This window comes from Pogona vitticeps, chromosome 1, assembly GCF_051106095.1.
Source record: "Pogona vitticeps strain Pit_001003342236 chromosome 1, PviZW2.1, whole genome shotgun sequence".
In the NCBI taxonomy this organism is placed as follows: Eukaryota; Metazoa; Chordata; class Lepidosauria; order Squamata; family Agamidae; genus Pogona; species Pogona vitticeps.
This window is the reverse complement of record NC_135783.1, coordinates 192,409,846-192,437,588: the sequence shown is the minus strand read 5'-3', so window position 1 is coordinate 192,437,588 and position 27,743 is coordinate 192,409,846. Positions and strand designations below refer to the sequence as shown.

The 27,743-nt window shown below is 41.5% G+C and overlaps 1 long non-coding RNA gene across 1 annotated transcript; it reads right to left on the bottom strand.

Annotated features, from left to right (window-relative positions):
* Positions 1-2,889: 2,889 nt before the first annotated feature.
* LOC144589281 (uncharacterized) lies at positions 2,890-4,982 on the bottom strand. The gene is made up of 2 exons (XR_013545322.1): positions 4,843-4,982; positions 2,890-3,976 (listed from the first exon to the last, which is right to left on the bottom strand). It is a non-coding gene; the product is annotated as an uncharacterized LOC144589281 (long non-coding RNA).
* Between the last annotated feature and the right edge of the window lie 22,761 nt (positions 4,983-27,743).

Genomic DNA, 27,743 nt, shown 5'->3' with positions numbered 1-27,743 from the left:
AAGGATATGGAAAACAAGTCCTCTGAGAAGAGGCTGAAGAAAAGACCAAAGTAGGACATGACAGGCTTCTATGGATACTCAAAGGACTGTCACATACTGACAGGCTTAAACTACAAATGGGCAGACATTTTTGGTGAATATGAAGAGAAATGCTTGATGTAGAAGTCAATAATCAAACTAACTAAAGAGGTGGGGAGCTCTCCCATATTTGAGGTCCTCAGGCAGAGACTGGAGACATAGCTGTTGAAGGTGCCCAAGACTTGGACTCTCTGTGTCATGCAGGGGGCTTACACAACAACAAAAGTCCAAATCGCACCTTCATCTCAATGATTTGATTGTGCTCTTATTCCATTTGAAGAGTTAAAGTTATGTATTTGATGTCTCTGTTGTTAGACAGCAATCTTAATTTTAGCAATGGTTGCCACTGACTATCATGTAGCTCAAAACTAGAAGTGTACTTGGCAGGTCATGGACAGATAATACACAGAAATTTTGAGAGACACTAAAATAATGTTGACAGTATTAATGATATTTGACTGTGGAAGGCACGACACATCTTTAGCTATAGTAGCACTTACGATCTTTTTAAAAGACAGAGAAACTAGTTTAACTATCACAAGGTCTTTTCATGTCCAATATTTGTATGTCAGTACAGATCAAGTGAAACAAGTAGCACCCTTTGCCAAGCAGCGCTATGGCTTCGGAGCTTAGCCTGTGACATGAAAAGCTCTCAGATGTCTTGAATGTCTAATGGCACCCAGATCAACATTTGCACTGCTTAGTTAACAAATCCTTTTTCCTGCACGCTTTCATTTATTTTTCATCTGTAGAAGGGAGGGTTTCAAAGCATCTTCAAAGACACGTCTTCCTAAACCAAAGGCCAAAGCATACAACACTCCTTCCCTCAAACACCCAAGAAAGTGTTTGGTTGGCATTAGCAAAACTACCATGTGCTAAGTACAGGAAGTAGGAATTGTGATTCATTTTGAGCGAAGCCTGTTTTATGTGTTATGTTTAATCACACTAGGATAAACATTGTTTTTGGATAGTTTAATAGAGCACATATTATTTTAGTAACTAACATTAGATTAATAATAATCTTAGAACTGCAGAGCTGGAAGGGATCCTATAGATCATCAAGCCCAGCCTTCTGAATCCACTGCCAGACACCTAAACCACTGAGCTGTCCAGTGGTTCAAGTGAAGAACCTTACGTAATACTAGTTACAGCATACAGAAGGTCCCTGGTTCTATCCTTGGCATCTTCCTTGAGAGCTACCATTTCTCTTTAGGACAGGGTACTTGTGGCTCTGTCAGTGTTGTTGGGTTGCAGCTCTTGCTGGCACCCACCATTGACTACATTGGCTAGGGCAAAGGGAACAAGATCAACAGTATCATGAGATCAGAGTCTTCCTTGTTCCAGTCCCACTTGTTGCTAGTCAGTGCAGACCATGGATGGGTACCTTCTAAGAGTGTGGTGGTTCATTGGCCTTCTCTGGACCCACCAGTGGCCATATGTCCTCCTGCTGCCATAATACTGAAGTTGCCTGTCATTGAACATTGGCAGTGTGGTGACAGCAAAAAAATCACTGTGGCTTGGCTTCTTCTGACACACACGTGACTCACAGTGCTTTAAAGCAGCAGTGAGCCTCTTTCAGAGGACTGGGGCCTGCACATCCCCAACCCCGGATCTTAAGATGGCTGCATCTGCTGCCATGACACCCCAGCCAAAAAAATGAATACATTTGTCCTTCATCGGTTCATGGGGGGGGGGGAGAGAGCTTCGTGATTCCTCAACTCTGAAGAATCACGAAGCAGGATGAATTATCAAAATGGTGATTCGTCCCCATCTCTACTTAGAAAGTAATTTTTAACCATTCCCAAGTATACAGATCTAACACATAGGAATGGTAGATAGCAGCTAATTATAACTATGAAAATTTAAATATTTAAATATTTATGTTAAAAGCCTTAGAAAATAAAAAAATTGTTAGTCTAGATGAGATTAAGTTCCATCAGAAAATAAAGAATGTGATTGAATGGGAGGGAGCCAAAACCAAGAAGACTCTCTCAGGAGGCAAGGCCACCCAGCAGAGAGTTTCTCATCAAGACTTTCTTGAGTGGACAGTCTGAAGTGGGGAAAGATGGTCCAATATGGACCCTAAACAGAATACCATAGTATGTCCTACTTTCCAGAAGACAGCCCTGTGTTTAAACAGCTCTACCGGTGTTCCTCATGGACTCCCACTGCTGCCCTTGATGCTGTACAGCCATGTGCATTGGAGATGGGGACCATACAGCAACGGGCCTCATATAACCAGCAATATTTCCATCCCCATCTTCAGCAGTGGGTGTCCTTCTGCTGCCCTTGCTACCCATCCTCAGGGCTTCTTTTGGCCCCCATACCCAGAGAGAGAGAGAGGCCTTCTCGCTGGCAGCTGCTGAGTCCTGGACTGCCTTGTCAAAGGGAGGCTAGCCTGCTTCACTCCTTGCGTCCTGCCACTGATAAGCAAAGAGCTTTTTCTTCAGACAGGTGTTGAATAACCCCATTTTGCCAGGTTTTAATTGAAAAGAGCTATTACTACTTGTTATCAGTCTGTTTTTAATTATGTTTTAATCTGCACTTAGTTTAATTGCCCTCTTTTTTTAAAGATTTGACTGCTGTTTGCCATGTCAAGTGCCTTTTAGAGACAGAAGGCTGGGATAAAGATTTAATAAATAAATAAAAAGTTAAAGTCAGTTAATTGTCCCAGAATAGGGCTGTGGGGTGACCCAACTCCATCCTGATTGTTTAATCCCGCTCCCCTTCTCTCCTGAAAATGCATTTGTTTAGCAATCCAATTCCAAATCAAGCCAAGGGGGGTTTGCCCATCACTAATTGTCTTATATGTTTCTTTTATTCACTTCAGGCATCGAGCAGCAGTTGTCAATTTTGCATTTAAAAAGTTCCCCGAGAGAAGCAATTCATTTTGCTGAAAGCAATTCTCATTTAACTGCCACTCCTGCCTCTCCCGCCATTTCTTTGGGAAATGACTTGCTTTGTTCCTCTGTTTGTAAGCCCTTTTCCCCCTTAACAAATTACTAAACGCACAAGCTGTTGTTTGCATAGTGACAACAGCTTTGGAGAACATATTCTTAATGAAAACTAGAAATAAAATGAACTAAACTTTCCTATGTTGACATGAGCTTACGCAGCTTTTGAGTACTGCTGTTTTACAACGCCGTGTAGAAACTTTATATTTCGGTTGGTCTTTGACTTGATGTGAATAAATTGTCTTTGCAATTTTCTTACATCCCCTGTTCTTTGGAAACACTTCTACAATTAACTCAGACAAATAAAATAGTTTAACTCACAGCCCTATCATAACTCATAGCGCATGTACAAAGTGAAAGATTTTAATAGACATTTGAATAGACTAAAACCACTGCTTCCATTTTGTCCTCTTTCTTTTTCTATTCCCCCCCTCATTTGGTACTACAGCCTCAGCATTTTGCTCTGTCCAGTCAGCTAAAAAGACAACAAATCCACCATTTCACAAATTAAAAGAAGCAAAATGTCAAGGCAAGAATTTTACTTTTGCAACCGGAGAAGGCAAAAGTAAAATCCGCTTAGCATTAGCCCACAGGCTCTGAAGGGGCGGATACATTTTCAAAACAACAGATTTGTTTCTCTAACTTCCTGTGACAATGAGGGTATCAACACTTAAGGTCTTCCTCAAGTAATGGATGCTACCAGAGATATTCTCAGGAGCTTGCCAGGGAACTAAGAATCTTGGGAAATGTAGTCCTTGTGACTGGCAGTTTTCCCAACAGGAGCAATACACGTTTACAGCAGAGTATGGAAAAAGTAGGACTCATCTTGGCAAGGCTATGGCCCCCGGGGTCCTGAAAACAGAAGTGGGCATTCACAGCAGCAGCCAGAGATAACTGGAACGACAACAGCAGCCTTTTACATGGATCCTGTATCTTCAAAGGGACTAGATAAAAATCGGAACGAAAAGGAGTGGAATGGGGACTTCTTAATAAAAAAATCGATGGGAAAAACAGTAGGATGTGCTGGACAAATACCCAAACAATAGTTCTGGCATCAACTCTTTTTCATTAACCCTTTATTCCTCAAAATCCTGCTAGAGCTGAATATAATGGCCCAGAACAGCAGCTTCTAAGTACCGTGTTTCCCCGAAAATAAGACAGGGTCTTATATTAATTTTTGCTCCAAAAAACACAGTAGGGCTTATTTTCAGGGGATGTTTTTTTTTTGCCATGTACAACAATCTACATTTATTCAAATATAGCCATGTCATCTTCTTCTTGGTGCACAATGCTGCACAATGGTGGAGGGCCGGGTTTCACTTAACTGGGGCTTATTTTGGGGGTAGGGCTTATATTAAGAGCATCCTGAAAAATCATGCTAGGGCTTATTTTCAGGAAAACAGGGTAGGATAACCCCACCAACTTCACAACAGACACATGATTGGATGAAACACATGCATTAAGCTACAAATCATATGCAGAAACAAGATGGGGCAGAAAACCAATGTTGTGAAAATGCAGCCTGGAATGGAGACTTCCAAGTAGGCCAGCCCAAACAAACTGAACTGTTCCATCCAGCTAGAGGGGGCTGACGGAACCAATCACAAAACATATTCAGGAACAACAATCTACTACCTGTTGCAGGTTTTTAAAAAAAGTAACAATATTGCAAAGAACACACCTACAGCCTGTTGAAAGCCCATGTGAGCAAAACCAAGTCAATTATCATCAACACAGTATAGTGGTCAACATCCTATGGCTAGCCCCATCAGAGCCATGCCACAGTGGATTTCTATAAACATGGACTTACCATTTCACAGTGGATTCCGCAATCTGCTTTGAAGTTGAAACTAGCAATAGGAAACTGGCCAACATGTTGCAAGAGCCCATTGTACTGAAAAGAGCTTTCCAACCTGAAGTCCTCAACTACAGGGAAATTCTTCTTTCATGGGCGCATGATTGCACATGTAGACTCAGAAACTGACAAAACTCATGAGATGGTTGGATGCACAAAAACAGGATTTGTGTTGTAGAACCAGTAGAACTGTTCAGAGACCCATATGAACCCAGGTGGAAGTATTTGGGCCCTGCCACAAGGTACCCCTCTTTTGAAAAGACTCATACTCTTCAGTAAACCTCTTACTCCTGAGGAACCCATTATCCCAAGGAATACTGTAACTATCACCCATCAATTCGACATACTACTGCAACAAACAGAAATTTTAATTTATCTGTTCTGAAAATAAAATAGCCCTAAAATGTGTGTTGTTTGTCTTTCATTATCCACTTTTCTGATGCACAAGTTTCATAGTTTTCCTACTATGATCTAAGCACACACAACAACTTGTCCTGATTTGTTTTTATTAGGGATCGTCACACTAATAACACAGAAAGGAGCCACTGACCACTAAGCCTCACTGCCCTTACTTTTCTTGGTGTGGGTGCTTCCCAGAAGGGTCTTGTGTGTTGATGGTTGGGAAGAGCTTCCTGTGTAAATCTGTCCCAACCCTTCTGAGCCTATTTGCTCCTTCAGTGCTCCAGGGAGAGACCAACCAGACTATATGGTTGTTGCTTGTGACTGGAAAAAAAAACCCTGCCAAAGTAGGAATTCCAAAACAGCCACAAAAGACTTGTCAAGATCTGGCCCACATGGCCCTGGCAGCTGCAGGATCAAGGCCAGCCTGATCCAGGAATGGGCTGGTGTTTGCAGGCTCAGGCCCTGACCTGTGTAGCAGCTGCTGGGCCACTCATCTGGAAACCAGGAGGGAACCTATTGAAGGGGTGGTTCTCCTTCCTAGAACCTGGCTCAATAACAAAGGTCTTCGGCCATGCTGTGCTTACTGTTCCTAATGCCTTGCTGCTCTTGAGTCCCTGCATTCTAGTGTTCCTGCACTTGTTCCTGCCTTGGCCCATCCTCTTGCCTCTGCTTGTCTCTGGCATCTCTGAGTCTGGACTCCAGTGTTCCTGCCCTGGTCCCTACTTGTTTCAGTTGGCCTCCTGCATCTCGGCACCTTGTTCTGTCTCCAGTGCTCCCATCTCCACTTGGTCAAGACCAACTGTGTGGTGAGTGCCTTTGGATTCAATGCCCTGCTTGGCGGACTGGGTCTTGGTGCCCTTGTCCGTGGTGAGAAGCTGCCCAGGATATCTTGGACTTTGACGGGTCTCAAAAGTCCAAGGCCCCTTCTTCAGTATTTCTTCTTCCAGAGAGACCATACAGCTAGAAAATGTTTATGATTTTTATTGAGAGCATTGAAAAAAAGGCATGCATGTTCAAAAGCAGATGTAAGGCTTCCCAAAGGATCAAAATGATGTGAAGCAAATCCATAATAAGAGACAAAAGGAAAACTATTCGGAGGCCAAGCAACTTAGAAAAAGACTAATTAAAAATAATAATAAAGCTAGCTATCTACATATGTACTTAGTTATGTGCTATCATGTCAGAACAGACATGAGATATTTAAGGAGTGGTGCAACCTGTTGCACACTCCAGTGAGTTTCCATGGCCAAGTGGAGATTTGAACCCTGATCTCTAGAGTCGTAGTCCATCACTCTGTCCACTATACCCCAGCAAAAAAACCTGTAGCACAGTCCCAACGCATATGCAGAGTAGCAAAGAAAGATTTCCTCTCCTAAGCGATGAAGTTGAGTGAGCAGAAGCTAGCCTGGTAAAAGCCTGAATGCTCCCCTCTTTGGCCCTTACTTAGATCCCATCATCCCCTCTCTAGCTGTTTTGATCCTTTCTGTAAATCATATTCCTCTTTTCACAGAACCTTCTGGTAGGCACCTTTTGCAAAAGTGACGCGTTTCATTCACCTCCCTGGACAATGGAGGTGCCAGGAGAAGAGGTTTCTCCAGCTTTCTCTGGCTTTGAAACTCCCAGATAAGGTGCCCCATGCCAACAGTTACAAACAATTATCTTAAGTAGAAGGTGCTGCTCCTTCCTCCCATCTTATTAACTGAACTCCCAGGCACACATTGTCACAGAGCAGGGGGAATGTATTAATCCTCTTTTTATCACATTCATCATAGGAATGTACATTCCTGCTTCTCCTGTTTGTACACACACTGTCAGGACACATCAGAATTATCCCCTTACCTTGTGAGAGGACGAGATATTATTTGGTACTCTTCATAAGATTTCTTGTGTTAGTGAAAAGCTTTTTTATTTCCTTCAAAGTACACCATTGGAGAAAAGGATAATGGCTGCTGCTTTGTTACTTGGACTAAACAGCAGGTGGATTTTGCATCTGTTTGAATAATTATTTCATGGTTGCTTTTTTACTTCTCAAAGTGAAAAAAAGCCATCTCTTACACATATTCTTTATGCAAGTTATAGACAACTTCCCTGTTCTCATTCTGTGCTCAAAGTAAGAAATCCCACAAGGCTTTGAATTTCCTTGATATTCTGTTGTCTTGGGGCAGACTTCTATCAATGGGAACAAAGAATTTGACAAGTGTCCTTCAATCTCTAGTTGTTATCAATATCACCTATTTGCAGGAGTGGGCAATTTGATTTCAACTGATGTTCTGGATTACAATTCCCATAATCCCTGGGAAAGTTTTTCACTCTCAAGCAGCAACAGTGATAGATAGGTGGTGGGAATTAAGCCTCTTCCTCCCAAATGCCCATGACTATGAGTGGAACACCTAAAGACACCCAAAAAATTAGCTACGAAAATGTAAAGTTTCTCTAGAGGAGTGTGTGGGAGCTTGTGCTATGGGATAGAAGGGAAAAGTAACTGGCTAAAAGTGCCTCCTTCCCTCCCTTTCCTCCAACAGGAACACCTGTTCCAAGTCTACTGCATTGCTATCACTTCAGTGAACAGAAGCCTTCTATTCACGAGGGACTTGGAGTGCATGGCCTCAATAATTAGGCTGAAAAGTCCATCATCCCTTATGATTGTTTCCTTTTGTTTGTGATGTGCTCCAAAGACACTTGGAGGTTGCACATCTCCATCCTTCATATGTAGAAAGATAGTGCTGGATCCAGCCGTCTGTGAACCTCAGTCTGTATCAGACACCACTCCAAAGTACTACGAGACTCTACAACACCCTTTTTCTGGATTATTGAGATATAAACCTATTTTAATTGACCCCATGAAATAAAATGAATTTGTACATGAATTTTGCCAGTTCATCATTGTGTTTCAGTACATTTGCCTAACCCCCCCCCCCCGTTTTTCTTTAAATTGAGGGGAGACAAGGAAGTGTGAAATAACTTGCAAATCAATAAGCAAAAGCGGCAATTTGTCATTAGATGACAAGGTCACTCTCAATGCCGTCTTCTCCATTTTTGATTGCACCAATGCATCAGAGCCAAGACGGTTTAAAAGATAGTCCAGCAGGCCCTTTAGTCTTAAGGCCACCAATTAGAGCAAATATGTAATATGTAAACCACCTAGCATATCCTTGGCAGCCAGATGGGTGGTATAGAAGTCAAATAAATAGAATAAGTAAGCATAGGGTGGCGCTGACAAGAAGCAGCAAAGAGTGAGGATCAATACATGTATTCTGTCTTGTGGAACTGAGAAAGCCAAACTGAATCATAATCTCCAGTAGAATCCCAATCCTATCCCTAACTGTTTCTTGGAAAACTCTTGCTTCGCAAGAGGAGCGGGTGGTTTCCAGGGAGCCAGGAGTCCCACGGAGCCACCTCTGGACTGTTAGAGGGCCATGCCCATGCTCCTGTGCCCCTCTTCAAATAGTTTTCTTTTCTTTCTTTTTTTCCAACCTGAAACAACCCTGTTTATTGCTGGCTGGCTGGCTGCAAGGAACCATTTTGAGGGCCTCTTCCTTCCTCAGGTATTTGATTGGAACAGCTACCCCCACCTCAGGACCTAGATGTTACAAATTTGCCCCACGTCTCCTAGAGAACACAAGAGAACTTTCCGGACATTTTTCCTTCAAAAAAAAAAAGCAAATAGTAATTGTAAAAAGGAATGTGTGTGTGCCCCCAGAGGCACTCAGCCCCTAGCAGTTGTATGTAGAGCACTGTCTGCATCTGTGGGATGCACTTGACCACTTCTGTGTTAAAGGAAAGCCATGGCTAGGGGCCATTCTATCCCTTGGCTCTTCAGGGAAATCTGCATTGATGGCCAGGTGCATATTGAAGCCAGCTGGGCATTTCAGGAACATTACCATGCAAAGCCTTCAAGGGGAAGACAATATACAACACATTTACTCTGCCTTGACCACATCTAAGAAGTATCTAGTTCCAAATATTTGTGTTGAGCTTTTATTTCTCCTTCTGCTAGCTGTAGTGAACAAAATTATACCTGCTCAGCTGCCTGATTCCATGAGACAGATGAAGCTTGACAAGGGAAGCAGCACAGCTGGAATGCTCTGCTAGAGTATTTATCTCAGTGTCAACACTGGACAGGAAGATTACATCAACATGTTTTAACCCAGGCACATCAGGCCTCCAGGAGGTAGTCTCTTATGCACAGAGCTGGAGATGAGAGCCTGCACCTCATCTGTCATCTTGGAAAGCACATTCTCAGACATGTGATATTACACAAGTAATCTCACAGAAGCTTCTATGTAATGCACGTAGGAACATAGTAGGAAACTCTACTAAAAATAGTGGGGAAGTAATTTATTTCTTTGCATTTCATATTAAATCTCACCTTTAATATGAAATCATCAGCTTAAAAATGCAAATTCATTCTGCAGTATGCAGAAATCTGCACTTGACAGTGTACAGAGAGACTACGCTCCCATTGATGCTCCATTATACTTTAATATTTAACCATATGTAAATATACATACATATTCCTTCAGATAATAATTTTGTTTTTAAGATATGTCATTGTCACTTTTCCAACATAAGACAATCATATGAATTATGGAAGTCCATAATGTTTTATCATCAGGTCTTGCAAAACAAAAGTAAACATGGCTTCATTTATTGAGTCAATCCATCTTATTTTCAGTCTCCCTCTTTTCCTGCTGCCTCATTTTTGTATTCTCTTTGCCTCTCTTCTTTGGATGCACACTTCAACATGGTGAAAGATTCGAGAGTGTTCGGGAAACAGAGACAAATGCTGTCAGGAGATTAGTAGATTCCTCTATGACTGCTAACAAAGTCATCCAAGATTGAGAGTGGGGCTGGAATCAAAGCTGAGATACCAGATTGAGATTCATCCATCCTTTTCAGGTAATAATGATTAACCTAAGCAGAAGCGAATTGACCAAAGTTGACGTAAGCAGAGCGGGAAAGGCTGCTCCTCATTCCTGTCTATACCATCATTGGCATTGGTGAAACTCCTTAAGGGCAGCCACTTGATAGTAGTAATAGTAATGAAAGGTGACACTGGCATAGAATCTTTCACAGATAATGACAGTGATACTTAAGCAAACACTTGTTAGTATTATGCAGAAAGCAAGAATAGGAAATCACTTCTGAATATTTTATACATTGAACACCCTATAGTGAAAAAAATCCAAAATGAAAGGAAAAATAGGTCTAAAACTAATTGTTAGTCCCTGTTAAAGCTGAACAATTGAATCAATGGGAACGTCAGACAACTGAACCTAAGGACCCTTGGGAAAGTCGTTTTCGTCTCCCTTCTTTTTACCACAGCCAACCACGAAAAAGCTTATCGGAAATGCCAGGAGCTCTCTGAACAAATGTGTCAATGGAGCATATGGACTGTGATGAGGGAGTCAGGGAGGAAACTTTATTTTTGTTCTCAAATTCAACAGATACAGCTATTCTGAGCATTAGGAGGATAATATCATAATTTGGCTGCAGATGTTAAAGATAAGGAGCTTTCTGAATACAGGGGTGAAGCTAATTCAGCACTACAAATGTAGCTGAATATACAGGGAGGTAAAACCAGATTCTTCAAAGTTTAGCATTCAAAGGCCTGAGCCTTGACAGAAATATCTGTCAGCTTCAGCTTCTCTCACATTCTTTTATGTATAGGTTTTAACTTCTAATTCTTTCTCTCCTGAGTATGAAAAAAGGTACTAAAAATCAGCGAATTCTTATTTGGAGGAGGAGGAGGAGGAGGAGGAGGAGGAGGAGGAGGAGGAGGAGGAGGAGGAGGAGGAGGAGGAGGAGGAGAAGAAGAAGAAGAAGAAGAAGAAGAAGAAGAAGAAGAAGAAGAAGAACAACAACAACAACAACAACAACAACAACAACAACCAACAACAACAACAACAACAACAACAACAACAACAACAACAACAACAACAACAACAACCAACAACAACAACCAACAACAACAACCAACAACTGCAAATAAATTCTTAAGCAACCCTGGTAGAAATTGGGGGTTTGACCCAGTGAATTTACAGAGAAATTGTTAACCATAACAACTTTCACTCCCCCCTTTCTGTTTCAAGTAAAACAAATGCTGTAGGATGGTTGAACAGGCACCACTGAAAGGGATACTGTAAAAGTAATAGGATGAGCTGGGGTGGGGGGAATACTTCATTTTATAAAAAAATCCAGTGTTACAGATCGTGGCATTAAAAACTTGAGGACATGGGTAGTTTGTCAGATAATGACTGCTCAGAAAATCATTGTTAGAAAATTTTCTAGTCCCCGTTGAAACCCATGTTTACGATTGCTATTCCTTTCCCCTCACGTAATGCTTGCCTCAGGCATACAAAATGTCTCAGCTGAGCTTTCCTTTGCTCTCATAAGTGGTAGGTCTTGGCTTGAAAGGAAAATGAAGCACACTTTTTTTATGCCGGACAGTAAATCTTCTGCCTCAGAGGGAAGGTTTGCCATCCGAAGGTTTTGTGGAGCTTTAAACTTTAATAGTAATACTTCCAAAGAGGCAGATACAAATAAAATGACTGGCTCTAGAGATCTAGTTTTCATGGCAAGTGGGTAAAAAATTGACAGAAGCAGCAGCTTCACGGGAGAAGAAATTATTTAGAAAGGCTGTAATCGATGAGTTTTTTTCTTGAAATATACATATGTTAAGCCAGCAGAAAAATCTCATGGCACTGCAGAACAGATCAGGTCTGAAGCATTTGACTGCCTTGAGGTTATTGCTTCTTACATGGAGTATAAAGAAGTAAGTGATAAAATTAAGGCTTGATTGATTGATTGATTTTTATGGGCGGGGTAGAAATCTAATAAAATAAATAAGTAAATAATAATTAAAAAGAAACCAAAACAGCTTACATCATTAAAAGACAATATTTAAAATCTAAAAACAGTAAATATACAGATAGGAAAAAGAATCAAACACCATGCTAAAAATGGTAAACAAAATCAACAACAAAACCAGATCGAAAGCAAGAAGGCACAACACTCTTTAAAAACAAACACACAAGCAAAAAACAAAAAAACAAAACACCCCTCTTCCACACAGCCATTCACTCAGTGAAAGCCTGCCTGAAGAGAAAGATCTTTGTCTGCTTGTGGGAGGACAGCAAAGATGGGGCCAGCTTGGCCTCCTGTGGGAGGGAGTTCTAGAGCCTGGGTATATATATAATATCATTACGATATATAATGGTGGTGATGATCTCCAAGAAGGATGAGGGCCAATTTTGAATTTGGTCAGCAGGCTCAAAAACAGAAACCTGACATTTTGACCTACTGCCCAAAAGCAGCACTGCTAATTCCCAACTGTTTTCTCTGTTTTGCAGCAGCTGTTTTATGTTTAAGTAACCTTCCTTTCACCGGTTCAGTGATTTGACATTCTGTGCGCTCATATTTCTTTATTTGAAATTGTTTTTCTGTACTTTTATTATGTTGAGTGGATTTTTTTTTCTTACCAGGTTCTTTGGTGACTGTCATCTCCCTTTCCAGGACTCAATGGTGATGCCAAACACTTGATACTGGTAATTATTGGTGTCAGTTGTGATTCACAAGTCTTAGCCAATTGGGCTTGTTAAAAGATCCTTAGCTTAGCAGCCTGGGAAAAAGGTAGCTGTTCTTTGCCTGGCTAGGGAAGCCAGAAGACTAGTGGTTCCCAACCCTGGACTCAAACTCCCAGAAGCCTTCATTACTAGCTGTGCTGGCCAGGATTTCTGGAAGCTGCAGTCCAAGAACGTCTGGGGCCCCAAGATTCAGAACCAATGCAATAGACCGGGGGGAAGAGCTGGATCTTCTCTTTTGCCATGATGGTAGGCCCTTAGGCTACCAGCACTGACTTGGAGAGGTTAGGGGAATCGGGCTGAATATAAGGATCAGAACTTCAGACTGATGTTTTACCATCAATGGTTTCATAGGTTGTACATGTCAGATTAAGACAAATTGTTAAGCAACTTGCTAGCTCATCTCATTTTTATTGTTATTATCATCAGCATATCATCATCTATACTGGTCCTTTGGAGGCAGTGTGTGTGTGTTGACCATATTGAAGATGACAGCTTCAGTGGAGCACCATGAGATGGTTCAGCACAGTTCCCTTCAGGTTTATACACTGCAGGCCAACCTCCTCTTTGCTTTCCTAAGAAAAGTTTTCTCTCTAAATGTTGATGTCCACATTGGGTGCTATGTTAGATCACTAGATAACTTGGACTGCTCAAAGGACTTCATATGCAGAGCGTTTTGAGCATGCAGTTGCCTGAAGCATAGGTACCCACCAACTCACACCGTCACTAACATACTGTTGTGCCTAATAGGCTTGTAGGGTGACAGAAAAGTGAGACAAGGAGAGAGAGAGAGAGAATGAATCCTCTATCACCTCAACCAACCTCTTAGTGGCAGTTCTAAAAGGCTTTCTGGGCAGTGCTGGCAGAAGGCAGGAGGAGGAAAGGGAGAAAGGATGAGAGAATAAAAGATGGGAGGGAGTGTCTATCTTCACTAGGCTGGCCATGCTCTTTTCCAGCACAGGACCATTTCAGATCAGGCCTACATCACTTGCAAAACATTTTTTAAAGCGGATTTGACTGTCTAGTTATAGGCTATAGGGACAATAATTCTGTACGGGCTGTATATATGTGTACACCTACTATGAGTTATGAAAAATTGGGATCAATTCTTCTGTCCCTCTCAGTTGTTTGCAAATGAATTGGCAGCAATAACTATTAGAAGTGGCCAGCGAAAGGGGTGGAGAAGAGGCAGTGACCGTGGTAGAGGAGCGTGAGGGAGAAACAGGCTGTGTGCAATAGGGGAGAAATACAGCTGATTCGATCACTTTGTGTAGACAATTGAAACACCCCTTCTGGGGATTATGAATCATCTCTATGTGAACTATGGGTGACAATTCAACTGGGACAAGCTGCCAGGGTGTGTTCTATAAAAGGACAAGCCATTGTGAGACAGCTTCCTGTGAGACCACCAAGTAGTTAAAAAAAGAGCTTTGAAAGCCTTTTCTGTCCTTTTAGTAAAAGTGGTACCACCATATCCATTTTGGAATTTGGCTTGGCCAACAGGAGCTTCCCCTGCCTTCCTGTATTTTGAGGGCAGAATTTTTTTTAAAGTTTTATTCATTTTCAGTAAAAGTAAGGGTTGGGGTGTGGGTATAATGCAATAAGGAAGGGGAAAGGGTAACATTCCAGAGAGTGAAAGAATATTCTTACATTCACTTAATTAATTATGTTAAATAAGAGAAATCACATAAGTAAACAATGTAACAGTTTTTCCAGACTGTCTGTCATTGCTACTCTCTCTATTCCTTTGGACCTTCTCCGACTTCTTTTATCTATACTTTCCAGTCCATATTTCGAATCCAATTATAAAACCGTTCCCGTTTTTTTACTCCTTTTTGAGATTGTCTTTCATTTACTGCTTGTTAGTAAATCCATTTCTGCCACTTCCAGTAGCTTTTCTATCAGTTCCTCCAGATACTGTACCTCTTCTTTCTTCCAGTGTTTTCCATATAGTATCCTCATGGCCATGATTACATGTATTATCAAATATCTCATTTCTTTTATCTACAATTTCAGTCATAACATTCAATAAAAGCAATTCCGGTTTAAATGGTATCACATAAAATGAGATTTTTTTGCAGTATTTCATGTATTGATCTCCAATAACTTTTTGCTTCCCTACATGTCCACTAGATATGATAAAAAGTGCCCTTCTGCATTTTACATTTCCAACATTTGTTGGGACATATTTTTTGTACATTTTAGACAATTTAGTTGGAGTCATATGCCATCTATAAAACATCTTACTTTAAAATTTAATGATGTTGTACATTTAATATTATTCTGCCAAATTTGTGCCCACTGCATGACCAACATTTTGTGCCCATTTTATCATCCAGTCTTTTACCACTTCATCTTCCATTTTTATATTTAAGAGATATTCATGCATTCTTTTAATTATTGTATCATTTGTCTCTAACAGTAGTTTATCAAATGTCATTTGCTCTTCATAAAAACCCATTGTTTTGTCTTTTGTGTACCTGGAATCTAATTGTAATCTTGTCCACCAATCTAAAAAGATTTTTTGTTCCTCTAACTCCTCTCTAGTCTGTAACATCCCTTCTTTATTAAGCAAATCTCTGTATCTTACCAGTCTTGTTGAGTCCATTAAGATAGGTTGTTTGAATGCTTCTAATGGTGACACCCAGCCCGGAATTTTATTATATATTTGTTTTTGTATCTTATTCCAAGTCCATAACAAAGACAGAAATATTTTAAGCTGCTCTGCTGAATTGTTTTTAACTTAGTTTATTGAATTATTTTCACAGCTGAAGGATGTATGCTGGTTTCAGCGGCTGTTTTGTATTTTTGTGTGCTCAGCTTTTAGTGATTATATCTTGTCCCGGTTGTTACAGATTGCTATTGAAAGAAAAGTAGCATATAGAAATGTTTTCAATAAACATTATCGAGAAGGTCGAGAAGCTGAAGGGGTACTTCATGGTTTTCATTGCAATCTTATGCCTGTCTCTTTTGAGTAGTTCTGTCTGACTTCAGCGAGAACTTGTCTGACATAGGTGCGTACAGGATGACAATCCTATACATAGACGAGATCTCTATGCAGTTTCTTGACTGGATGAAACAATGTTACCTGTTCCACTTTCCATAGCATCCACACTTTTTAATATATAATGCCATTTATTCCATTTTCTGCATCAATTCCCTTTTTGGGTGCATCACAACATTCAGAGACATGTGCAGGCGAAAAAATAACTGCATTATTCTTATGTTTTACTCATATTAAAAAACAAATAGAAGGAAATTAGTCCCCGTATTAACAGAGAAGCCCTACTGTGTTCAGTGGAATTTACTCCCAGGAGGTTCAACATAACATTGCAGCCTGTATGTCCTTTTTGATGAAATATGCTTTGCAAATCTGCATGCTGTGTCTGTTTGATGCAAGCAGATATTCGTCAAGCATAGTCCCAGAAGGCACCCAGCCTATCGGGATTCTAGGTAATTTTGGTTAGATAGTCTCATCTCTCTGTCATTGTCCATCAAATAGCAAGCACCACAGTTTCCCCCCTGCCTCACAGACACAACTGGCCAGTTTCTGGTCTACATCCCTCTTGCAGCTGAACTGTCCATTCTGGGCAATCCAGATCATTTTGGAATAGTTAATTGATATTGTTCCCATTTGCCATGAAGTAATTTCTCACTCCCAGTGACCCTATGAATTAATAACTTCCAAAAGACTGTATTATTAACAACTTGGTCCAGGTCTTGCAAACTAAGGGCTAGGGCTTCCTTTACTGAATCAAAGGGTGGGGAGGGGGGGGACAGTGTTCCAAATTCTGAGAACCAGTAGATTTATCAATGGTGATCACAAAAGTCAGAAAGTGAAACAAGTGAAGACATTACTAGACAAGTAAAGCTGTCCTGATGGTTGTTGTGGGTTTTTTCAGGCTCTTTGGCCGTGTTCTGAAGGTTGTTCTTCCTGACGTTTCATCAGTCTCTGTGGCCGGCATCTTCAGAGGACTGGAGTAGGAACTTGAGTTCCTATTCCAGCCTTCTGAAGATGCCGGCCACAGAGACTGGCGAAACGTCAGGAAGAACAACCTTCAGAACACGGCCAAAGAGCCCAAAAAACCTACAACAACCATTAGATCTCAGCTGTGAAAGCCTTTGAGAATACAAAGCTGTCCTGACTGGACAAAAAGTATCACATAGGATAGGCTTGCAGTTAGCTTTATATCCAGCAGTTGGCAGAAAATTCAGTGAAATGAACACTGAACTGCGGTGCAGAGGGACAACTTCTAATGCAGTTGCGCCCTTAGTCAGACATGAGGTTAAAAATAAGTGTATGGAAGAACCTTGATGGCCGGGATGAATTGCAGTGAGGCTTTTCAGGTCCTAGATTTCACTCTGAATGGTCCTCTGATTTCATTTTGGAAATACAGCTGCAAGATTCATATCATTAGTGAATACGTTAAGACAGTTAAGACAGTTTTTAAGATTTTTACGTTTGTAATCATTCAATGTATTTTAATCAGTTTTATAGTTTGTTTTTCATTCTATTCTTTTTAATACTTAATAAATGAGACCAACAAATAAATAAAACAAATGTATACCAAAATACACACAAAGTTCCATGAGAGGACAACCAGAAGTCAGAACACTTTTTTAAAAAAGGGATCATGTTCTGTTACTTACTCCCATGAGATAGGTAAGTTGGCCCCATTGTTTTCATTGTGTCATCCCTAAAAATCATTATCCATTATTAATATGTTATGTTACCAGCAGATCAGAAAGAACTCTCTAGTTTTCTCTAGTAGTCAATCCAGACACTTTGAAAATACTTGCAAGAGTGAACAAAAGAATTTTCTCCTTGCATTTAGGATTGGAGAAAAATGCCATAAAACTTGAAATAAAAATGTTCTAAAAGCTGCGAAAAATTGCCCTTTCAGGGTGACTTTTGAAAAAGAAAACACCTAGAAAACATTTGTTGCTCCAAAAATTAACGTTATAAATACTTCCATATTTTTGTAATCTAATTTTCATTTTCCCTGGTAATTCAAATAATAACTAGTTTGAATGTAGTGAGATATCCAAATAGCAACAACTTGCAAGTAACTACATTACCTATAACTAGTTACAGCCAAGCACTCAAAACAACAACATTGCCAACTCATTACAAAGCAAGACTGGACAGGTAGGATTTGGGGGAATTCAAAGAAACTGAGTTGAAAAGATCGGTGCATCTTTAGGTTCAACTACATAGTCTTCAGCTGAGTCCTCAGATGCCTTTGCTTAGACAAACGTATGTCAAATAGCTGAGGAGAAGTGCAGAGGTACTCTCCAAATATGCGAATATGCGCTGCACAGATTAAATGTGTTCTGACTCTAGTGACATTTTGTGCTAATCAGCAAGGTACCCACCAGCTGCTGCTTTTGTGTCCTTTTCAATGTTATTATACCCGAGCTTTTACTTTTAGATAAAACACACTCTTCATGAAGAGACCAGCAGCATCTTGATTAGGTTGCTGTAAAAATAAAGTTGGGGAGTGGGAAGTAGGAGTAGGTCCTGAACCCAAAGGTTTTAGGCTCAATGCAAAATCATGATGGATTGCAAATACACCTTCAAACTGGTTTTGGAACTTTAAAAGCTGAGTATATGTTACACCTCCTTCTCTCTGAGGAGAATTTCAAGAGCAGAGATTTTTAAGACCATCGTCTCAAAAGCTTGGAAAGAATATATTACTGGTAACACCATTATCTCTACTACGTTATTTTTTGGGGTAAAAAAGTCACCAATATTGTGTAGTCTAAATTTGTACATCACCTTGCCAACAAAGGTCTGCATAATCAAAGCTATGGTTTTTCCAGTAGTGATGTGGAGAAGTGAGAGCTGTACCATAAAGAAGGCTGACCTAATGATATTCTGAGTTCTCTTCACAAGTGCCATGGAAATAAGCAAGGTAAAAGGTAAAGGTAAAGGTTCACCTTGACAATTTTTGTCCAGTCGTGTTCGACTCTAGGGGGCGGTGCTCATCCCCGTTTCCAAGCCATAGAGCCAGCGTTTTGTCCGAAGACAATCCTCCATGGTCACATGGCCAGGGCGACTTAGACACGGAACGCTGTTACCTTCCCACTGAGGTGGTCCCTATTTATCTACTCACATTTGCATGCTTTCGAACTGCTAGGTTGGCGGGAGCTGGGACAAGCGACGGGCACTCAATCCATTGCGTGGATTTGATCTTACAGCTGAAGATCTACAGACCTTACAGCACAGAGGCTTCTGTGGTTTAACCCGCAGTGCCACCACGTCCCTACCGAAATAAGCAAGACTTAGAGCAAAACTAAGTAGGAGGCTAAATATGGCCCTTATAAAGCACCGTGTCTATGGCTGTTGGTGTTTAAATGTACTACATTACCTACAAGTGTCACTTGGGAGATGGGATAAATTTTACCATGACCCCTAGGGAGGAAAAGGTATTGTTTCTTTTTATATATATATAAAGAAACAATACCTTTTCCTCCCTAGGGGTCATGGTAAAATTTATCCCATCTCCCAAGTTATATATATATATAACTCCAACTGACATTGCATGAGACTCTCTGGGAAATCTGAAACCTACAGTCCAAACATAACATTTCCAAGGTCTTAGGGGACTGTTTGGACTCTTTTTATAGGGTGATTGTAAAATGTGAATGAAGGAAAGGAACGGGACAGAAGTCTTACTCGGGTGTTAAGTGTGCAAGCACATGAGAAGGAGGGAGCTAGATACTGTTGCTTCACTGCTGGACATGGAGAGCTTCCATGAGCCATGGAGCCTCTCCACATAAGAGAGAATCCCCCTGACTCTGCAGGATTCCAACTCCCATGGCGAGCCACCAGAGGGAGCTCTCCTCCTCAAAGCAATTGCTGGATAGCTCAGTGGCTTACATGTCTGACAGCAGACCCAGAGGTTGGGAGTTCAGTTCCCCACTGTGCCTTTCTGACAGGGGCTGGATTAAATAATCCAGAGAGTTCCTTCCAGCTCTGCAGTTCTAAGATGATGACGATGAACATAGGACAGCCAGTTATGGCAGAAAGAGGCATGTGCCAATTCCTGATGGATTCCATCCATATAACTACTAAACAGAGCTAGGAAAGTCTTGTTGTATGATCAGATGGTGGAATTACACCCAGTGACTGTACTTATAAACAATGAAATAAACATATGAAGGAGCTGTGGGTTCCAAAAGCATGTAAAGTCTTGATTTAAATGACTACAAAAAACCAACAGCTGGACTTGACCCATGTTGATGTGGAAGATAGGAGTGAATGAGTTTTTAAAAAAGAAAACTCTTTTAGCTTGCCATTTTTAGAAGTACACTGCTTTGGCTATTTAATCTTGGATAAATCTTTTCAAGCTGTGGAACTTTGAAACTAAACGGCATCCTGGTGACTTGTCCGCAGTCCTCCACTGAGATTTGTGGCTGAGGAAAACACTCCCCTGACACACCGCAAGTCGAATCTTATCTATTACACCACGCCACCTTCAAAGCCTGCCTGGTTCCTTATCAACTACTCTAAGGATCCTACTTTGTTAGGCAGTTAGGTGCACACTGGCACAAGCCACAGAAGCACAGCTGGAAGTTGTCTTTGAAGTTTTCAAAAATAATGCTTCATGTTGATACAGGCCTTTGGACTCAAGCATGGAAGAGGAAGATCATGGGGAGGAAAAACAGTTTGCTGCACACAAGGGGTTCACACATAAAGTTATTTGCCTGGGAAAAAGAAGACCCTCCAAATTAGAAAATTGGGGAGTGGATTGTGGGTCTCTCTTACATAAACTGAATTAGAAACCAGGAGACAGAAGCAGTTATGTTTCCTTAGAGATAATTACATTTAACATTTTTCATCCAAGCAATGCACTCACAGAATTCTTAAACTGACAAAGTTTGGAGATAGAGAAGTGTTCCCCCCCCCCTTAGAGAAGGAAAAAAATCATATTTTTAAATGATCATGTTTCTTCTATTTTTAACTACTTTTTTAAAACTTGCTTAGCTCAGGTAAATAAATACCTCTAAACAGTTTCTTTCTCCATAATGCATTGGTCAAAGGGAAGGTTGGGACCTGTTTGTTCACATACCTGTTTACGTACACATCCTGCATAACAAATTACATACATAAATTCCAGCTCCAGTAAGAGAGAGTCATACATTTTGTCCTACAGAGACCAGGCCTGCACCACAGATTTTCCAGTGTTTCTCACTGATGTGGTGGCATCATTTGGGGGAAGAAAATGTTTAAACGGCCAGACTGTTTCATTCAGATGACTTTGGATGGGGCAAGATTGCCAGATGGTTCACAGAGGGCGAGAAGAGAGTGGCTTTGTCTTCCTGAAACAGTGGGATATCCCATTGTGCTGGAGATCTCTTCCTCAGCATCTTCTTTCGTTCATTGCCATTATACTGCTCCAGTTCATCTTCCCAGACAAGTTCCTGCCAAGCCACCATCAGCTTCAGAACTCCTGCCAAAATTAAGTGTTTGCAGCTGCATTTGATCAATTCTTGTCTAGTGTGGAGATTTCTCTCCTTCCCCCAGCTCCTCCCACACATTCCCACTGCCCCATTCCTTCAATTAAAGGAGAAGAATATGAAGATCTTACGTTCTGTTACATACAGTGGCCAGCAAGAAATAAATTTTAAAATTGGGTAATGTTGAGCTATAGAAATTATATAACATTTGGTGTAACAAAGTGATGACAGTTGCCTTCTTACCCTTCCAATTATATACAAGGACTGGAAAGTTTTCCTTTCTGGCCCACACAGAAATGAAAGGGAGCAGCCACTAAACATATTATGAACAAACTTTATTGTTTAAAACCATAGGTCATCACAATATATCAACAACTCAAAACATGCATGGCAGTGGCAACACACATTTACACATACAGTAAATATAAAATGAGGTGCCTTCCCTCCTTCCTTAAGACTTTTGATGCTTGGCATGTATCTTCTTTACTGCCAAAGCAAATTTTGCTTTTTGAGAGGTTATGGCTACATCTCTGCCCGCAAGCAGCATACAAACCTGAGCCAAGGAAGGATCTATCATACAAAGGTCTAAGAAAGCCATCAATAAATTGACTTTGGGGGTACTCATGTAAAGGGCAACTTAATATATAATGGAAAACATCTTCATCCTCTCCTGATTCACAAACACAGAATCTTTGATGGAACAGGGTATTATCCTATCTCCCCTCCAAAATAGCTGATGGCGTAGGCTGAATGCGCAGAGATGTGAATACTTTTCTTAAAGAGGCTGTGCTGCGGTTAGAGTGACCAAATAATTCTCCAACCCAAATGAAGTTTTGTATAGGGGGAGCCAACAAGAATGGGACATTTGTGAGATGGCACACAAACCCAACCTCTTAAAAGCTGGTTTGGTTTTGTTTTGTTTTGCTCAACTTTGTTAGAGGCCAGCGGGCAAACCTGTTCCATTGTCTTGGCTGAGCCCTGGCTTCTGCTCTCCTAGAACTGTTGTCCTCATGAATAGACCACTGGAAATTTTTAGTAGCTGAATGTGCTTGTTCACTCCCCCCTCTTCCAACCCCCACCTCCCTGCTTTATGCTGAGTTTCTTGTACTGCAAGCCTGCAAAAATAAAAAAAAATCTGTTATTTCCTAATCTTTTTATAGAATATGGAAAACTAGAACTTGGCAAAGAACAACAGTTAAATGGACATATTTTTCCATCTTAACTGACAAGAAAAGGCAAGCTATTCCACTGTATTTGTGTTACCATGCGGTTGTAAAAGACACGGACACAGCTTCTGATGCTGATGTTGGCTACTCTTCCTTGGCCTCACCTCTGTCTTGACTCAGACAGGAAAGGTACTGCTGGATCTGCTCTCTACATTTTGTCCTCTCCTGGGACAGCTAGAAGCAAATAAGAAATATTTCAAGCCTTTTGCTTGCTGCAAGCGCTCAGGGCAACAGCTGAGGCTGCTGAAGCCATTTCACTCAGAGTCTGGGGCAGAGAGGCCACAAGCTGGGGGACGAAGCTGTGCTAGCTCTACCAATATACCTCGGTGACTTCAAATGGAAGAAGGGTATACAATTTATGGGTACAATTCTCAGCTGCCTCAGCCACTCCCAGGCCTTTTGGCAATTTTCAGCAGCTGTGAAGAATAGGGGGACACAGCATCTTGACAAGAGAGATGGCAGAATTCACAAAGCAGCAAACATGGCTGTCTACTGGAATAACAATAAGGGCTTGCTCACTGTTGAGTGACAGGCAGGACCAGCCCTACTCTTAGGCCATGTGAGCCAGCCTCCACAAGAAGCAGATGTGAGGCGTCACGGAAAAGCAGAAAATGGAAAGTTAATTTTTATTTCATTGTTTTATATGATACAATATGCTGTCAAGGACTGGAACCTGTGGGATATTCTGTCTTATCTGTAGGAGTAACTTGACTGATTTAAGCCACAAGGCACCTGGACAAGAATAAGTGAGTGGGGACACCATTTGCTGCTCTGACTTAGGCAGCAGGTGGCATACCGACTGTTGGCCCACAGTTCTTACCAGTCCTACCCAGCACAACCAGCGGTGAAGGATTTGGGGAGTTATATCTGTTATGTGCTGCCAAGTGGCTACCAATTTATGGTGATCCAAACAGGGTTTTTAAATTATGTGAAATATTTAAGGAGTGTATATTACCAGTGTCACTTCCCCCCCCCACGAGTTTCCATGGGTAAGGATTTGAATCCAGGTCTACTGAATCTTTGCTCAACACTCTATCCCCTACAACAATGGTTCTCAATCTTGGGTCTCCAAATGTTCTTGGACTAAAACTCCCAGAAGCCTTCACTACTAGCTGTGCTGGCCAGGATTTGTGGGAACTGTCATCTAAGAACCACTGGGCTACACTACACTGGTTCCCTGTATAGTGGCAAGTATAGTCTAAAAAATATCCAAATGGCCATAATGAGCTCACCTGACATTCCCCTCCTGTGTGCAATTGTCACTTTGCCTTATACATGTGACATATCTCCATTAATATTTTTGTTCCTGTGACCAATAGCTTAACCAAAGTGCTTGCGAACTAATATGATGTTGGGGATACTGTGCCCTAAAAAGCCAGAAACATCAGGAAGGGCCAAAGGGCAGCCTAGTCTACCTCATAGAACTGTTGTAAGGATAAAACCCATGTGCAGTGCCCTGAACATGGGGAAAAACATAGGACATGAATGAGGAAAATCCTCCCTTTGGAAAGGTATGAAGCCTCTCACTGTAAACCTTTGCTGCTGGTGCTGGAGCAAATCCACTGAATGATCCAGGATTTTTTTCAGGCCGATTGGAAAATCAGCCCTAGAAGAGACCTGGATGACTTTGTGTATTTCAGTTTTGCTCAGTTTCCTCTTTCTCAGACCCTGAGTTTATTTTGTCCCATTTCTGCACCAGTTAGTGTTTCTTTGATTTTGCATGTCCTTTCACCAGGCATATGGTGAATATATGCATTTCCCAAACAATTTGCCAGCATGTGTTTCATTTCCCCACATCCTTTTCATTTTTTTGGTCTGTTTTACACATATTCCCTCCAGTCTCTACATGTGATGTCGCATGGCAAAATTCAGGAAGTGTGTATAAATATTATTGCTTTTCGTTTCACCCCATAGTTGAGCATGTGTGAATCAGGCAAATCTGCATTAACATGAGAACCAAACCTCCCTCCCACTGAAGTCCATTCTTCCTGAGGAAGTATGCGGTGGGATCCTTTAGCTCTTCAGATCTTCAGCACTCAAATTCTGAGACCAGCTCAGTAGGCCCAGTGGCACGTGATGGTAGGAACGGTGGTCCCAAACAAGAGGAGAGCCAAAGATGAGGGATGTGCCCTAGCACAACAATTCAGATTCAGAATCACAGTTGCTCTAGATTTTGGAATTTTAAAAATTATGAATTTCTGGATATCTGGAAATCTGTTGCAGTTTATATGAATACTACAAAGCCAGTATTTTTTAAAAAACACAAACAGGCAAAACCTTTTAAAAAGGTTTCTCTGGGTCCTCCTCTGGTACCTTCTCTGTGATTGTGCCAAACAAAAAGAGTGTCCACCAACAGCCAGCCGTGCCGAGGTATTGGGAAAAGACTGGAATGGGCATTCTGGCCAAACCCTGAGCAATGGGAATGCCAGTGTCAGGATCTGGCCCATACTGCCCTGGCAGCTGCAGGATTGGGGCCATCCTGACCCAGGAATAGCTTGGTGTTTGCAGGCTCAGGCCCTGGCCTCTGTAGCAGCTGCTGGGCCACTCATGAGGCTCACCTGGAAATAAGGAGGGAAGACCTATTTAAGGAGAGGTTCCCCCTCCCAGAACTTGCCTCAGCAGCAAAGGTTTTTGGTTGTGCTGTGCCTTGCTGTGTCTGAGTGCTGGAGTCCTTGCATGTCAGTGCCCTTGCCCATGTTTCTTCTTGTCTCTAGCATCTCTGCATCTAGACTCCAGTGTTCCTGCCCTGGTTTCTGCCTACTTCTGCTGGTCTCCTGCATCCTGGTGCCTTGTTCCAGCTCTGTGCTCCCAGCCCGGCACTCCTGCCTCTGCTTGGTCATGGCCAGCGGTGCGGTGAATGTCCTTGGACTCAATACTCTGTGTGGTGGGCTTGGCCCTGGTGCCCTTTTCCATGGTAATAGGCTGCCTGGGATATCTTGGGCTTTGACAGCTTGCAGGAAATGCCGGTGGCCTTGGGGAAGTGGAAGACAGGTCACACTGGGGAGTGGATGGGCAAATACCCTGTGCAAGCAGATTGGAGTTGCACACAGCCTTTGGTGGGTGGGAACTGTGCCCACAGCATGGGCCATGGCAGAGTGGAGGGAGGGAGGGAGGACAATCTTGGAGTTGCAGACAGAAGAAAGAAAGGGGCAGAAAGAGGGGGTAGCAGACTGAAGCATGGCCTCCCTTGTCCTGTGAGCAGATTAGGCTGTTCTCGCTTACTTCAAGGGGTGGGATTCTAAGAAGCCCAGCAATGGTAGGCTTACCTTATGGAAAGTATGTTTTTTTACAGATCCAAGTTCCAGGCATGAGTCATGTGGACTGACAATGTTCCCTGCCTAGGATAGCATTCTCTCACTGGTCACTTCCTGTGCATAAGTGTCCAATCTCTTAACTGTCCACTACTGGCATCCATACGACTTAAGAGCAGTGAACTATAGCTGGATGCTGCCTTGAATGAGGAGTGGTAACTTATCTGATATGCATTGGAAACGGAGTTCTCAAAACACTTAGCAACTCAACCATAAGGCAGAGCTTTGGTCATTTTAAGGATCATTCAGGTGGAAAAGTGTCTGGATTCAGACATATGGAGACTCCTTAAGGCGGGTGGGGTTGGTGTTGTTTGTAAGTACATTTGGAATATTAAATTCTCTTTGTGAGCAAACACAGTACTCGGAAATTCTGGATGAAATCCTGTCAGGCAATTTGCACCACGCACTGTGACAGTTTTTCAGAAGATAAAAATGTCCAATTCTCCCCAAAGGGATCCCTTTTATCAGAGGAAAACCGTTGGGAGCCTTGGGATTGGGTTAGGGGTCTTTAGTTCCTGAAAATTGATACACTCAGCAAAATCATCCCAGAGGTGGTGATTTTCAGAAATGAAAGAGTTCCTCTCCGTCTTGCAGTCTCCAACAGCATCCTCATGACAAAAGAAATCCCAAGTGAGCCTAGGGACTTGACAAGAGAATCAGAAATTAATTTCTGGAAATTCATCATGGCTAATGACATCATCACTCTTACATGTTAAAGTAATAGGATTTCAGCCTATGTGTTAATTAAGATTGCCATATCTTCCTAGAAATCGGTCCTAGTATGTGCTGGAGTTTAGTACAGCCTTGCATGCTGTTTTCCAGCTTGTTTGACCGGAAGGCACCTTTCTAAACCGGGAATAACTCTCAATCTCTCCAGCCTCTCTGCTGAGAGTTCTTTTTCCTCAGAGAATCTGTTAATGTCCATTGAGGGTGGTTGGTAGACGATGTCTGTTAGAAGTATGTTGAAACACAGTTGTTAAAAGCAGTCATGTTGTTAGTTTACTGGTGATATATTCACATTTGCAAGTAAAATGGAATATTTAATTCTTTATACTATTAATATCTTAGAGTGAGTCACTGAGACTTCAAGTTCCAGTTTATGAGAGAGGGGTGAACTATCTGGGAACTTGTAGCTATTTTACCCTCTGAGTCCCTGCACTTTCATTGCACAGCTGAGGAAAGTTAACAACACAAATTTCAAAACACTTCAACAGTAGGATCATGTTTGTGGGTAGGTACATACGGAATTCCAGCCTGATACATACGTTACAGTTCTTCTCCCCCCTCCCCATGCTTCTTAAAATGATAGACATAGGCGGTGGTGGGTTTCCTAACCAGTCTTAGAGCAGAGCCAGATGTGTTTAGCTTCAGTAAAACTGTGGCATACAATGCCTTCAAGCAATAGTCTGTATATACGATGAAACAGGAACAACCCAATAATCCTGCATACAGATATATCCACAACAAAATGAAACTTCCTTGCACTCCCTAAGCTTTGCCTACGGCAAAATTCAAGGTAATGAACACTCCAGAGCAACCTCAAAGAAGAAGCAGAACGTTATATTAATCTCACTTTGTTTTAGAAGAAAAAAAAAGAACACGCCTATCTCTATCCTTGAAAATTATTAATGTCTCTAGGGTTCTACAAAACAACTCATTCAAGACTGTTCCAATCACCTGAATACATACAGACTAAAAAATGAACAGGATGTAAAGTGAAAGCAAACACAGCTATACTTCACTGCTCTTGATATGGTTGAAATCCGCTCCTTGACAGCAGTCGGATTCCCCAATCCTGCTGAAGTGTTGGTTTTCTCCCCATGAGCTGTCCTCCTGTTTAGCATTCACATTCTGTCATCTTTTAATGCCCA